General features: G+C 56.4%; 1 protein-coding gene across 5 annotated transcripts in view; it reads left to right on the top strand.

The window, feature by feature from the left end:
* The first annotated feature begins 7896 nt into the window (after positions 1–7896).
* CDH23 (cadherin related 23) overlaps positions 7897–12365 on the top strand; it is a 398494-nt gene continuing 394025 nt past the window's right edge. For 4 of the 5 annotated variants that reach the window (XM_046653203.1, XM_046653202.1, XM_046653200.1 and 1 more), the window contains exon 1: positions 7897–8269. The gene's annotated coding sequence lies outside the window, so the exon portion shown is untranslated. Of the gene's footprint in view, positions 8270–8912; positions 9011–12365 lie in introns of those variants that run through there. The other variant, XM_046653201.1, reaches the window with a different exon arrangement.

Here is a 12365-nt window from a genome sequence, read left to right as displayed (position 1 = left end):
CAGTGGGCGGGGCTTGGAGTCTGAGCGCCTGGGTTTAGTGTAATTCAGACTTTGCCCCAGTGACCTTGGGCAAGGTGGTTTTACATTTCTAGGCTGCCTCAGTTTCCCCATCTGTCAAACTGGATCATTGCAGTGTCTTCATGTGAGGACTGAATGAGATGATCCATTGTAAAGCAACTGGAGCAGTGTCTGGCACCAAATCAGCTCTAAATAAAAGCTAGCAATATGATTGCTATCATTGTTATTATTTGCTGTGTAGCTTTGTAGAGAGCCTATCCCTCTCTGGGCCTCGGGTTCTCCATCTGTGAAGATGTCGTGAGGCGTGGACCTCATGGTCTTGAAAATGCCTTCCAGCCTGGTGTGCTCATGTCGGTGATTAGCTGGCTGATCTCAGGCCTTCTCCGCCCGCCCCCACTCTTCGAGAAGCCCAGTCCTGCGGCTTTTGTGTGGAGGCTGTGGCAGGCACGTGCCTGGAGAACCAGGAACGTGCTCTGTGGGATGAGTCCAGCCTCTGAGGATGGTGTTGACGCCTCTCCCAGCCAGGAGGGGCTGGGCTGTGCAGAGAGAAATTACTCATTGTGGGCTGGTGGCTGACAAGCCTCCAGCTGCCTCCAGAGAAAGATAGAGGGCCCTGGATGGAGGGTCCTTCAGAGAGGCAGGGTGGGGGGCCCTGTTGGAGCTGGCGGCCCTGTGCCCACTTCCTGCCGGTGCCCAGGGCTCTTGGTGCCAGTCCTTGCCACCAAGCACCATTCTGCAGCAATGCATAATTCATGCCCCCATGTGCCAATCTGTGCCAGCTTTAATTAGCTTCTAACTTTTTGTCATTCATTTTACTGTGAACACCTTATAAATAAGTGATGGGAGAGGGGAGCAGGAGCGGGGCAGGAACGTGAGGGAGGGAGCCTGGCTCCTTGGGACACATGGGGGAAGGGCAAGCTTCCACCGTGGTGGGGCAGGGAAGCCATGCCCCTCAGGGGTTCCTGGGGGCCCTTGACTCTGAAGATGGGTGGCCCCAGCCACCTTGTTCCCCTTCCAGCCTTGTTCTGTCACAAGCTGCGTCGAGCCACCACAGCTGTGCCAGGCTCCAAGGGCCCACAAACCAAACTCAGGAGCACACACGTTTGCTTTATGGTGGCAGGCGCCGCCCCGGGAGAGGGCGAGTGGGCTGGGGACACTGACAGGAAGCAACGAACGACTCGTCAGCAGCTCAGGGATGGGGATAAAGGCGGGTGGGGAGCGGTGCTTCGTTGTGAGGCCGGGAAGGGCCGCTGTCGTGGAGGACACCCAGCGGAGGGGCGTTTATGGCTTTAAAAGTAATAATCCACCCTGGCGGGGAGGAGAGACTCGTATGTGGGGCTGCTTCGTTTTCAGTTTATGAAGCTCTTGAAGGCGTGTGTTTTCTCTCCACCCGAACGGCAGCCTGGGAGGCGTTCCAGGAGGCTGGGGGCTATCCGCCCTTTTACAGCGGAGGAAAGTGAGGCTCCGACAAGTTGGCTCAAACCCAGGTCCATGGCCTCCTAGTCTAGTGAGCCCAACGTTACACCACAATGCCTCGCCTCCGTTCCCAGTGGAGGAGCAGGGCCAGAAAGCTCCCTGGGGGGGCTGGGGCTGAGGTGGAACCCAATCCAGTCGAGAGGGTTGAAAAGGCTGGACAGGTTTAAACAGCAGGTTTGGATTCTCTCCTCTTTTCTTCTTTCCTTCCTTCCCTCCCTCCGTCCTTTTCTTCCTCATTCATTGAGAATGCCAGTGAGCCAGTTGGTTCCGTGGTGCTTGGGAATCCAAAGACAGTGAAGGGAGTTGCCCCTTCCTCCAAGACGCCAGCCCAGGGCCAACCGGGACAATGCACTGCCTCTTCCTCTCCGTCCTGCAGCTCCTCGTGCTTCCCCTGTTATTGTCATCTTCACCCTCAGGCCCATGCCTCCTCCACCTCCAGCATCACTTGCTAAGCAACCCCAAGGCTCTGGCATGGCACACCAGGCCCTGCATGGTCCAGCCCTTACTCATCTGCTGAGACTCATTTCTCACCTCTGCCCAGCGTACCTTGGTCCAGCCCTAGCGCCAGGCTACCTGAAGTCTCTAAACGGTGTGATGCCCCTGCGAGTCTGCACACACTCAGCCTCCTCCACTCAGACGTCCTTGCTGGCCTTCTCCTGCCAAGTGCATTCATCGTCGAGGCTCTGCTTAAGTAGCCCCTCCTGCTGGAAGTCGGCCCCAGTCTCCTCAGTTAGGGTGGACTGTGCCCTTCTGAGGTCCCTCTGTCACTGCTGAACCTGGTCCCGGCCTCGAGAATGGCATTGTCCTATGCTTCCCAACTCTGTTTCTGTACCTGTGTCTCCAACTAAACTGTAGCTTCTCTGAGGACCAGACTGATGTCACATGCTTCTCTGTGTCCTCAGCACCCAGCCCAGAGCCTGGAGCGCTGCGGGCCCTACAGGAATGCTCACTAGATGAACAAACAAAGACATGGCCCCGCCTGTAAGGATCCTAAAATCCAATGTGTCTCTGAGCTAAAGATGAACTTGAACCCACCGCAGAGATGGGGCCACTTGAGGAAATACCTGGACAAGGCGTTCTGACATGGAAGGAGCCAGTATATCAATTCATTTTTTCTTTCCTTCTTTCCTTAAATTTTGGAAAAGGGTAGGTAGAGGTCTTTTTCAATGCTGACCCCCTGCTGCACTGCCATCCCTCACAAACTCCAGGAGAATCATCATATGGTCCATACCAGGCAGGGTTCTCATGGTTGCCAGCAACAGAAATGAACTGGCTAATTGACACAGAAAGTGAATTTACTAGTTAGATAAGGGGTGGGGGGCTGGCAGAATCAACCAGAAGGCTGGAGGACAAGCCTAGAAAACAGGAACCAAAGGAGGCTGGTGGCCAAGATTGTGGCCAAGAACGCAGCTCAGGTCAGGCCTCAGGAGCTATCGGTCAGGCTTCGGTGCTTTCCATAATTTCAAAACTATTCTAAACTAATTCTAAACTTTGTGACCTTCCTCCAGGTTCAGAGTTGAGAGTGGAGCATCTGATTGGCTAGCCTGGGCCATGTGAGGTGCCCTGTGGCCAGGAGGTGGGGTGACGGAGGACCTGCCCTTCTCATTGTCTAATTACAGCAGGGCCTGGTCCTGTCCCTTTCTTCATACGGTGGGGAGCTCCCCCCAGTAGGAGGGGAGTCTGCACGATGCTGGGCCCTGGGCAGTTAACGTCTCCATGGGTCTTTACGTTTGTCAAAGGCTAGGAGGAAGGCCGCAGGCTCCCTGATCTCAATTACAGAAACCAAAGCTCAGGGAGGCTAAGGGGTTTTGTCCCAAACCGCATAAGATGGTAAGAGATGCTCCCGGGGTTTGGGGGAGGGGCTAACACTTTCTAAGGAAGGGGAGACGGGGAGAACTCCGAGAGCTGCTGGTGGACAGCCCTGAAATGGTCTGAGAGATGGAAACCCCAGCCAGGGAGAAAGGCCACAATCCCGGGGATTAATCCTCTGGAGAGGAGAAGGCGCTCAGAGGACAGAGGCTGAGTTATCTTCCCAGCTCCGAGTCTCCTGCAAACGCTATCATCCCGCCTCTGGCTGCTTCATGTGCTAAACAGCAGGACTGCTATTCACCTCCAGGATCAGAAGTCTCCACGGCTCCCACGGGGAGAGCCACATGCATGCCCTTCTGCTTTTGCTGCTCTAGAACCCCTATCATTGCAGCAAAACCCAGCTCTGAGGTCCCCTTGCCCAGGCAGCCTTTCCGGACTCACCTTTCCCAAGCCATCACCCCTCTCCTTCAGGATGCCTCTCTGCTTTGCACGCTTACCTTGCTAAACTCTCCCTGACTTTGGTTTGCCTCCCGCTTGGACTGGGGGCCCCTCAAAGAAGGCGCTGGATGACATTCAAGTCTGTCGCCAGTGTGCAGTGCTGGCTTGTTCCCTTCAGATCCAGTCCTCACTCTCCTCTGCTGTCTTCCTGTCCCAGCAGGGCTGACCTGCAGGCTGCGGTTCCCAAGCTCCCGCCTGGGTCTGCAGCTCCCGCTGGGGTCAGCCAAAAGGAGGCCCTGCCGGGGAAGGGAGAGCCAGGGCGTCTCTTCTCCATACTCGGCCTTAAGCAGGGTATCTGGCACAGCTGTTTCTCCTGCTCCCACCAGCCAGGTCCACTGTGGTTCCATCTTCTACTGCATGACCCTGATCCTGGTGACTCTGCTTCCTCCCTTCGTCCCTCCAGCCTGGTGGTGGTAGCAACGTTCTGCCATTGCTGAACTCTGGATGACTTTGCCATCCTCTGGTTGAATTCTCAGGGCTTCATCACTGTGTGGCCACATTGGCTTTGAATTTTCTGTGACACACTCAGAGTGGTTCTGTGGGCTGGTTGCATTGGGCAGACATCCCAGTTCCTAGCACGGTGTTTGGCACAGAATGGGCACTCGACAAATGTTTGTGGTATAAAAGTGGCTGCCAAAGAGGTGCTATGAACAGAAGCATGGTGCCCACACTGGAGGAGGTGATGGTCTCCCTGAGCTCAGTGCTGTTTTGTTCATGTGTAAATGACTGCAGACAGGTTGAGGAGTCAGAGTTTAAGAGAGATGGTGGCAAACTAGAAAGAAAGGTTTTAGGGTTGGAGAAACTTTGAAGAACCCCTCTTCTAGTCCTTCTATTTTGGGAATGAGGAACATGAAGCTAAGAGAGGTCGTGTCCAGCCCGAAACCATTCAGCCAGAGAGCAGTCTAGTCTCTAGAGAGCCCAGATCTCTCTACTGCCGGCTCCAGCACGCTGTCTAAAACTGCGACTACCTGAGGCTGGCAGCCCTGCCTCCACGCTGTCCTTGCCCCTCAAGCCGCGGACTCACGTGTCCAGTGGCCTACTTGACCCCTGCACTCAGTCATCGCACACTCTCACTCCACGTGTCCCGAGGGCACGCTCGCTCATCTCCCCATGGCGGCCCCCTCCCTCGCTCCCTATCTCAGGAACAGCACCCTGTCCATCTGCTTCCACAAGCCAGAGTCCCGGGGGCTCCCTGACACTCACCTCCATCCCACCCCATCCTCACTCCCTCTCCCAGTGCTGGAGCTTTTTCCCTCCTGAACATCACCCCTCACCACATCCCCCACCTCCACCCTGGTCCAGGCGTCTGTCACCCGGACAGCCGCAACAGCCTGCAGAAGTGCAAGCTCCTAGAGGGGGCGTTGTGTGCATGCATTTATGTGTGTGTTCACTAATGTGTCCCAAGTGTCTAGACTCACAGGGTCAGCCAACTGTTTCTGTAAAGGGCCAGAGAGTAAATATTTTAGGTTTCGCAGGCCATACTGTCTCTGTGGCAACTTCTTAACTCTGCAGTGGTAGTGGAAGGAGCCATAACTGGATGGTATGTCCATGTTTCATGAAAACTTTATTTACAAAAATGGGGGGCCTGGTGAGTTTGACCTGAAGCCTGCAGTTCGCTGACCCCTAGTCTAGAGACGTTCCTGGCACATAGCAGATGATCAGTAAATTTATTTTTTATTTTTTTTTATTGAGTTATTGATAGGTTACAATCTTGTAAAATTTCAATTGTACATTAATGTTTGTCAGTCATGTTGTAGGTGCACCACTTCACCCTTTGTGCCCACCCCCCACCCCACCTTTCCCCTTGTATCCACTAAACTGTTCTTGGTCCATAGTTTTAAATTCCTCATATGAGTGGAGTCATACAGAGATTATCTTTCTCTCGCTGGCTTATTTCACTTAACATAATTCTCTCAAGGTCCATCCATGTTATTGCAAATGGAATGATTTTGTTCTGTTTTGCAGCTGAGTAGTATTCCATTGTATATATGTACCACATCTTCTTTATCCATTCGTCTGTTGATGGGCACTTAGGTTGCTTCCACGTCTTGGCTATTGTAGACAGTGCTGCAATAAACATTGGGGTGCACAGGACTTTTGGGATTGCTGACTTCAGGCTCTTTGGATAAATACCCAGTAGTGGGGTGGCTGGACTGTATGGTAGTTCTATTTTTAGTTTTTTGAGGAATCTCCATACTGTTTTCCATAGTGGCTGCACCAGTTTGCATTTCCACCAGCAGTGTATGAGGGTTCCTTTTTCTCTGCAACCTCTCCAACATTCGTTGCTATTAGTTTTAGATATTTTTGTCATTCTAACAGGTGTAGGGTGATATCTTAGTGTAGTTTTGATTTGCATTTCCCTGATGATCAGCGATGATGAGCATCTTTTCATGTGCCTATTGGCCATCAGTATATCGATCAGTAAATATTTTTAATTGAAGCACACCCTTCACAGTGGCCCCTGCTTCTACTCTGGCTTTATGCTCACTGTCCTTCCTACCCTCTCAGTGCTCCAGTGTCTCTGGCCTTCCTTCACTTCATTATGTATGCCAGTTCCTTTTGCCACAGGGCCTTTGCACATGCTGTTTCTCCTGCCTAAAATCCACTTTGTCTCTCCATTGCTCATACTTCAGATCTCAGTTTAGTGTTACCTCCACCAAGAAGTCTTCCTGGATCCCCTAGGCCAGGTGCTATTAGAGCACTCTCCTTCCTGGCAATCACTGAGTCTGGCTGTAATTTTACCTATTTATGTGTTTCACTGACTAATGTCTGGTCTGCCCATTAGAGGAGCTCCAGGAGGCACGGGGACCAGGCCTGTTTTGCTCCCTATCACATTCGCAGACCTATTTCAGTTAGCTAGCGGACGGCAGCAACAATGAGTGAATGGTGAGGGCCTGGAGCTCTGGAGTCAGGCCGAGTCTGGGTTCAGTCCCTGACTACCGCAGGGCAACTTGCCCGCCTCCCTGAGCCTGTTATTCCTACTGTGAAACCAGGATAATGGCAGCAGGACCTACGGAGGGAGGCTGTGTGAGCACAGGAGTGGAGGCTGGGAAGGTGTCAGCCCACAGCCTAGCTCCAGGCAGCTGCTGTCAACACGCTGACTGCCACACTGACGGTCCAGAAACCCTGTCCTACGAGAGACAGTTAAAAGAATTCAGAATGTTTAGCCCGGGGAAGTCAAGATCAAGGTCAAGGAACGACCCTCTTCAACTACGTGAGTGCTCCTGAATCCAGCTGTCTGGAAAAGTCAGGAAGTCTCCATTCCTATGGGTGTGCAAAAAGAAGCTGGGAGATCATTACTCCGGCGTGCTGCAGAAGTGTCTCCCATGGGTGAGGGTGCCCAGGTGTTCAAGGATCTCTTCCGATCCGGGGTCCCTCATTTGTAAGCCCTGGGGCATTCTGAGCTCCATTGAGGGAGAGGGCGCAGACGGGAGCACACGAGTGGGGTGGGCAAAGGCAGCTGGTTGAGCGAAGCGCGGCCAGGCGGCCCCAAGGACTAGAGGGACCGAGGCCCGCTCAGCGACTCTGGGAGCAGAGAGGGGGCGCTTGAAGCCAACAGATGGCGCAGGCTCACCTAGGCCGTGCGCCCGCTCGCCCGCTCAGGCTTCCAGGGAGCGTTTCCCGGTTCGCCCGAGGCGCGGGGCCGGCGGGAGGCTGGCCGGGCCCCCACCCTTCTGCTAGCCCCTCGGCGGGACGGCGGGCGGCCCTGCGGGGCACGGCTCCGGCACGCACCTGGGGCCGCTTCCGCGGGCTTCCTCCTTGCCCCTTTGGGGGATTCGTCAAGTTGCCACAGCAGCCAGTGCCATGACATCGGCAGAGGGCAGCTTCGCCAGCACTGATATATTCATGCCCTGAGCGCCTGGCCGGGCTCCCATCGCTCCCGGGGGTCCGAGCGGGGCCGGGGCGGGGGGCGCAGGGATCCCGGCGGTCCGTCGTGGAGGGGGGTGGGCAGCCAGGCGCGGCCGGGCGGGCGGGGGCTGGGCGAGGCAGGAGGTGAGGGAGAGAGCGTCAGGAGGCGGGGTCTGGGTGGCGGGGGCCGCGCGGGGCGGAGGAAGCGAGGGAAAGTTGATCGCGGACTTGAGCGGCGGCGGCGGCTCGACAGAGAGAGAGAGAGGGGCGCGGGCTGCGGGCGCGATGCTCGGCGAGGAGACGCGTCCGACGGCGGCCGGGCGCTGAGCCGGTTGGGGCGGGGCGGCCCGGGCATGGAGCGCGGGGGTGCCGAGCCTCGGGACGTTTGGGGCGCGTCTCGTCCGAGCCCGCGGCGCGCCTGAAGTTGCGGCCGGCAAGCGGCCAGAGGTTAGCGGACGGGCCAAGGGGACCCCAGAGAGCCCGGCGCGCCGCGGATGAGCCTTCGCGCCGGCAGCGAGACGCGGCGGTGGCCAGCACCTGAGCAGGCGGCCGGCGGGGGCCGATCCGGCGGAGAGCAGAGCCCGAGGCGCGGCGCAGCGCCGCTCCGCACACGCACACGGTACCAAGAGCCGCGCACCGCCCTTTCCCTCCCCGTTCCCCTCGCCTCCTCCGCGCCCTTCGCCCGCCACGCGTCGGGAAAGTTGGAGCCGTGGGGTCGCGACCGCAGCCGTTGAACCACTTGTTCCCGGCGCGGCCATCGCCCGCGGCGGGCGCCCGGGGCTTCCTTCCATCCTGGGCCCCTGGCCGGGATCCTGAGCCCCGCTCCGAGCCCGCGGCCGGACGCGCGGCAACTTTGATTCCCGGGAACTCGAATTCCCTCCGTGTTGGCCTTGGGAGGACAGGCTCTCCGCTCCCCACCCCGGTTCCTGGACCCGTGAACATTCGGGCACTTTGCTCTCCGCCCATCAGAGAGGGTCTGGGTCTGCGGCGGGGAGAATTTCGGGGTAAAGAGGACCCTGGGATCCAATCCCGTCCCCTCTGCGCTCTGGGTCCCCATTTAGACAGTGGAGATGGGGTGGGGCACACCCCCACAGCGGGGTTGGCAACGGCTCTGGAGGGACCTAAAGTCACGTAGCTCTCCCCAGCCCTCATCACCTCTCGGTGCCTGCGAGAGACCCCAGAGGACTCCCGCAACCTCCCCAGTCCGGTCCGAACACGGGAAAGGCGCGCCCCTCGCGCAGCCGGGAGCCTTGTGCGGCTCGCGCTTCGTCTCCCCGGTCGCCGGCAGGCCCGCCATGGGCGGTGCTGGTTGTCCCCGGGGGCCTGCGCTCCGGAGCGCTGCCCCTCGTCTCTCCTGCAGGTCAGAACCCGCGCGTTCCGAGGTGGCGGCGCCATCGGCCGGCCGGCACTCAGTGCCTTGCTTTCCCGGAGCGGGCGCCTAGAGTCGCTGCCTCCGTGCCGCGAACGGAGATCCAGTGCCCTCGCCGCCGGCCGCCGCCCCACTGCGACCCCAGGCCCCAGCCCTGGAGCTGGACATTAGCCTTTCCTGGGTAGTAACAAGCCCCCACCCTCCCAGTAATTCAGAAGGCAGCGCGCCTGCCTCTTCTACGTACTTTGCCCTCTCAGACCAGAGCCTGCATTGACCCTTGCCTTTTAGTCGCTCAGCAAGCACCCCCACTCCAGTTTGGATTTTGAAGTAAGCTGGAGAGGCACCTGATTGTGTGTGTGTGCATTGGGTGCAGTCACACCCTTGCGCAGGGAAGAATTAGGCTGCAGGGCTGGGGTGGGCTTGGTTGGGGCCAGGTGCGAGGTGCTGATGAGTCAGCCGTGGAGGGGGAGAGCTGGCTTGGAGTTAGCGTTTGGTTCATGGTGCAGGGGTAGGCGCACTGCGGTCAGCACTTAGGAGGGTGGGGGACCAGATGTCACTCTGCTGAGGAGGGGCTGGGAGGGGGCCCTTAGCTGGGGAATAGGAATGCTGGGTGCTGTCCGTTTCCCCGGGCCTGAGGAGGGTGGGAAGGCAGAGTGCCTACACAGCAGAGGGCGAGCGGAACAGTGAGCTGGAAAGGTGGCACTATAGAAGTGACTGGTGCGCCGGGAGGCCCTGCCCTGGGCGGTGGAGGGGAGCAGTGAGGGATAGGAAGCCCAGAGCTAGTGTCTTTGCCTTGTCTGGGCCTCCGTGCACATCTGCCTCCACCTTCCTGACTGCCAAACAGCGGGCTCCCCAGTTCTGCTTACCAAAAAATTCGAGGGTTGTGATGGCTGGCACGTGATCTTGGTCACCTCCCCAACAGCTCCCCCACCCAACAAGCTGTCTTACCTGCAGTTTCACCATTTGAGGTTCATTTCTTTGAGCTTAACATTTTAAAGGGCACCTTTCTGAAGTCCTAATTTAAAATGCACATGCTTCTGGGAGGTGAAGGTCTGGTGGAGCCTTGCCGCCTGAGTGTGGCCTGTGGACGTGCAGCGTCAGCATCACCTGAGAGCTTGTTGGAAAGGGAGACTCTTGCACTCCGCCCCAGACCCCTTGCATCAGAATCTGTATTTTACAAGATCCTTGAGTGGTTTGTTTGCTCAGTAAAGTTTGAGAAACCGTGTCCACAGTACTTCTAGGGCGTGAGCATCTCGCAGTCTCTTGGTGCAGAGAGAATGTCCAGTAGGGCAGTGCATAAGAATGTAGGTTTGAGAATGAGACTGGACACTATGCTAAGGCTGGGTTAGCAGTCCACCACTGGGCCCTTGGGGCTATTCCCTGCTAATGCCAGGAGGGTGTCTGTGTTTTGGGGAACTTTGAACAAATTTGAGTAGTAACTCAGCTTTCTGTACAGTTAAAGCATTGCTGTGTGTGCTGCGTGTGGGCCAGTAGGAAGGGGCAGAGTTTCTGTAAGTTGGGTAAGCTGCTCTGCCTCGAGGAGGCCGGGGCCTGGGAGGATGCTGCGCCTCAAGGGGAAGGAATTGAGTAACTGTCCTCTGCTTCAGGTGTCTCTTGCGGATGGGTGGGATGACCCTTGACCACACCTCTCTGCGGCCATAGGCCTTGTGCAGAAGGAGCTGTGTAAACGCTAATTTGGGATAGTCCGCAGAGGGGACGATACTGACCAAGGCCCACTCTTAGCCCCTAGCTTGGGCTGGACGTCCCACTTCTGCTGCCTGGGGCCTTAGGAGGCCCCTAACCCCAAGACACGAGGATGATGCCACCACGTGGTGGCAAGTCACTTCCCTGGTCCTAGAGGAATAATGACGACCCTAAGGCCATCAGGGCTGGCCTGAGAGTGAGGATCTGAAGGACTTTGGAGGGATTTGGGTCAGAGGCCGGTGGTGTCACAGGTGAAAGGTCATGGCATGACTCGTGCACCCCAGCCCTGTCAGAAGAGAACTGTCCTTCTTCTAGAGTGGCCTCTGCCAGGAAGAGGGGCAACCCCTGCCGGGGTGCAGAGGGGCAAGGAGGAGCTGTCGGGGAACAGGGATCAGCATGTCATGGGCCTTACAAATGATGCAGCTAATGTGAAAGCTTTCCTTCATCACTGAGTTCAGAAATCACGGGCTTAATAAACGTCTTCACATTTTCTCAAACCCTCAGTTTTAAAACAAAATTCACTGTTTTAAAATGGAAAGATGGTTTTGAAAATTAACTTAATTTCCTTTGAACTCATTGGTTTCAAAGTCAATTATAGTGTTGTTTTTTGAAAAATTCATTTCTTTTTATTTTGAGCTTCAACTTGAGTTTTCTGGGCACTGGGGCAGTCCAGCTTGTCCCTTCCTGGGTGAGCAAGGTCATTCACGAGTGGGACCCTCTTTCAGGAGGGGAGTGTTTTGCCTCCAGTAAAAGAGAGATGGGGATCAGAGTGGGTCCCTCTGTGCTCCAGCCTTGCTCGCGGCTGTGGGTAGTGCTGGTGCCGCTCAGGGGTCACCCACTGCAGGAAGCCTTCACTGACTCCGGGGCTGGCTGGGTGGAGCGGTCGCCTCTGCAGCCTGTGCCTCCCCCCTCACTGCCCTTCCATGGGGCGTTTTACTACTGTGCAGCGTTGGGCCCCTCTCTAGATGGCGAGCTCCTCCAGCACAGGAGGAGCTTACTCCTCTCTGTACCCTCGGGGGCTGCCACACTGGCGGAGTCTGTGCTCAGTAATCGTTCATTGGCTGGGTGCGCTACTGCGGGGTGATTATTTCACTACCTTCTCTAGCCCCATCACTAACTGATTGTGAACAGGCCAGGCGCTGGTGTGCCTGTAACTAGTTTTAACTGTTCATGTTGGTTACTTTCAAGACTGGGTGGTTAATGCCCATCTTGCCATATTCTGGGCTCTAGGCGTCCGCCCTTGGAGTAGAGGTCTCAAACTCGCGTGCCTGGAGAGGCTTGGAGGCCGACCGAAGAGTAAAGCAGGGCCAAATGTAAGACAGTAGGGCGTGGTGGGGACTTTGGGAACTGAGGAGTGCAGGCCCCATAGAAAAGGGACAGCTTGTAGGCAAAACCCATCCATGTGACAGAGCTCAGAGTAATGGTAACCCTGGGCCGTAAGGACTAGGGCATAAGGGGTGCTTCTGGAGTGCTGGAAATTTCTATCTCTTGATCTGACTCTCTGCAACAGTGATGAGCAATCATTTGTGCAGAAGAGTCAATTCAGAAAAATTAGAGCATTTATAGGCCATATTCATTTTGGTTCAATATGAGCATAGCTTTATTGAATCCCATAGGGCAGAAAATGCATATTCTTACCAAC

The sequence above is a fragment of the Equus quagga genome, chromosome 2, assembly GCF_021613505.1.
Source record: "Equus quagga isolate Etosha38 chromosome 2, UCLA_HA_Equagga_1.0, whole genome shotgun sequence".
Lineage (NCBI taxonomy): Eukaryota > Metazoa > Chordata > Mammalia > Perissodactyla > Equidae > Equus > Equus quagga.
Note: the sequence above shows the minus strand (reverse complement) of the source record. Positions and strands in the feature narration are given on the sequence as shown.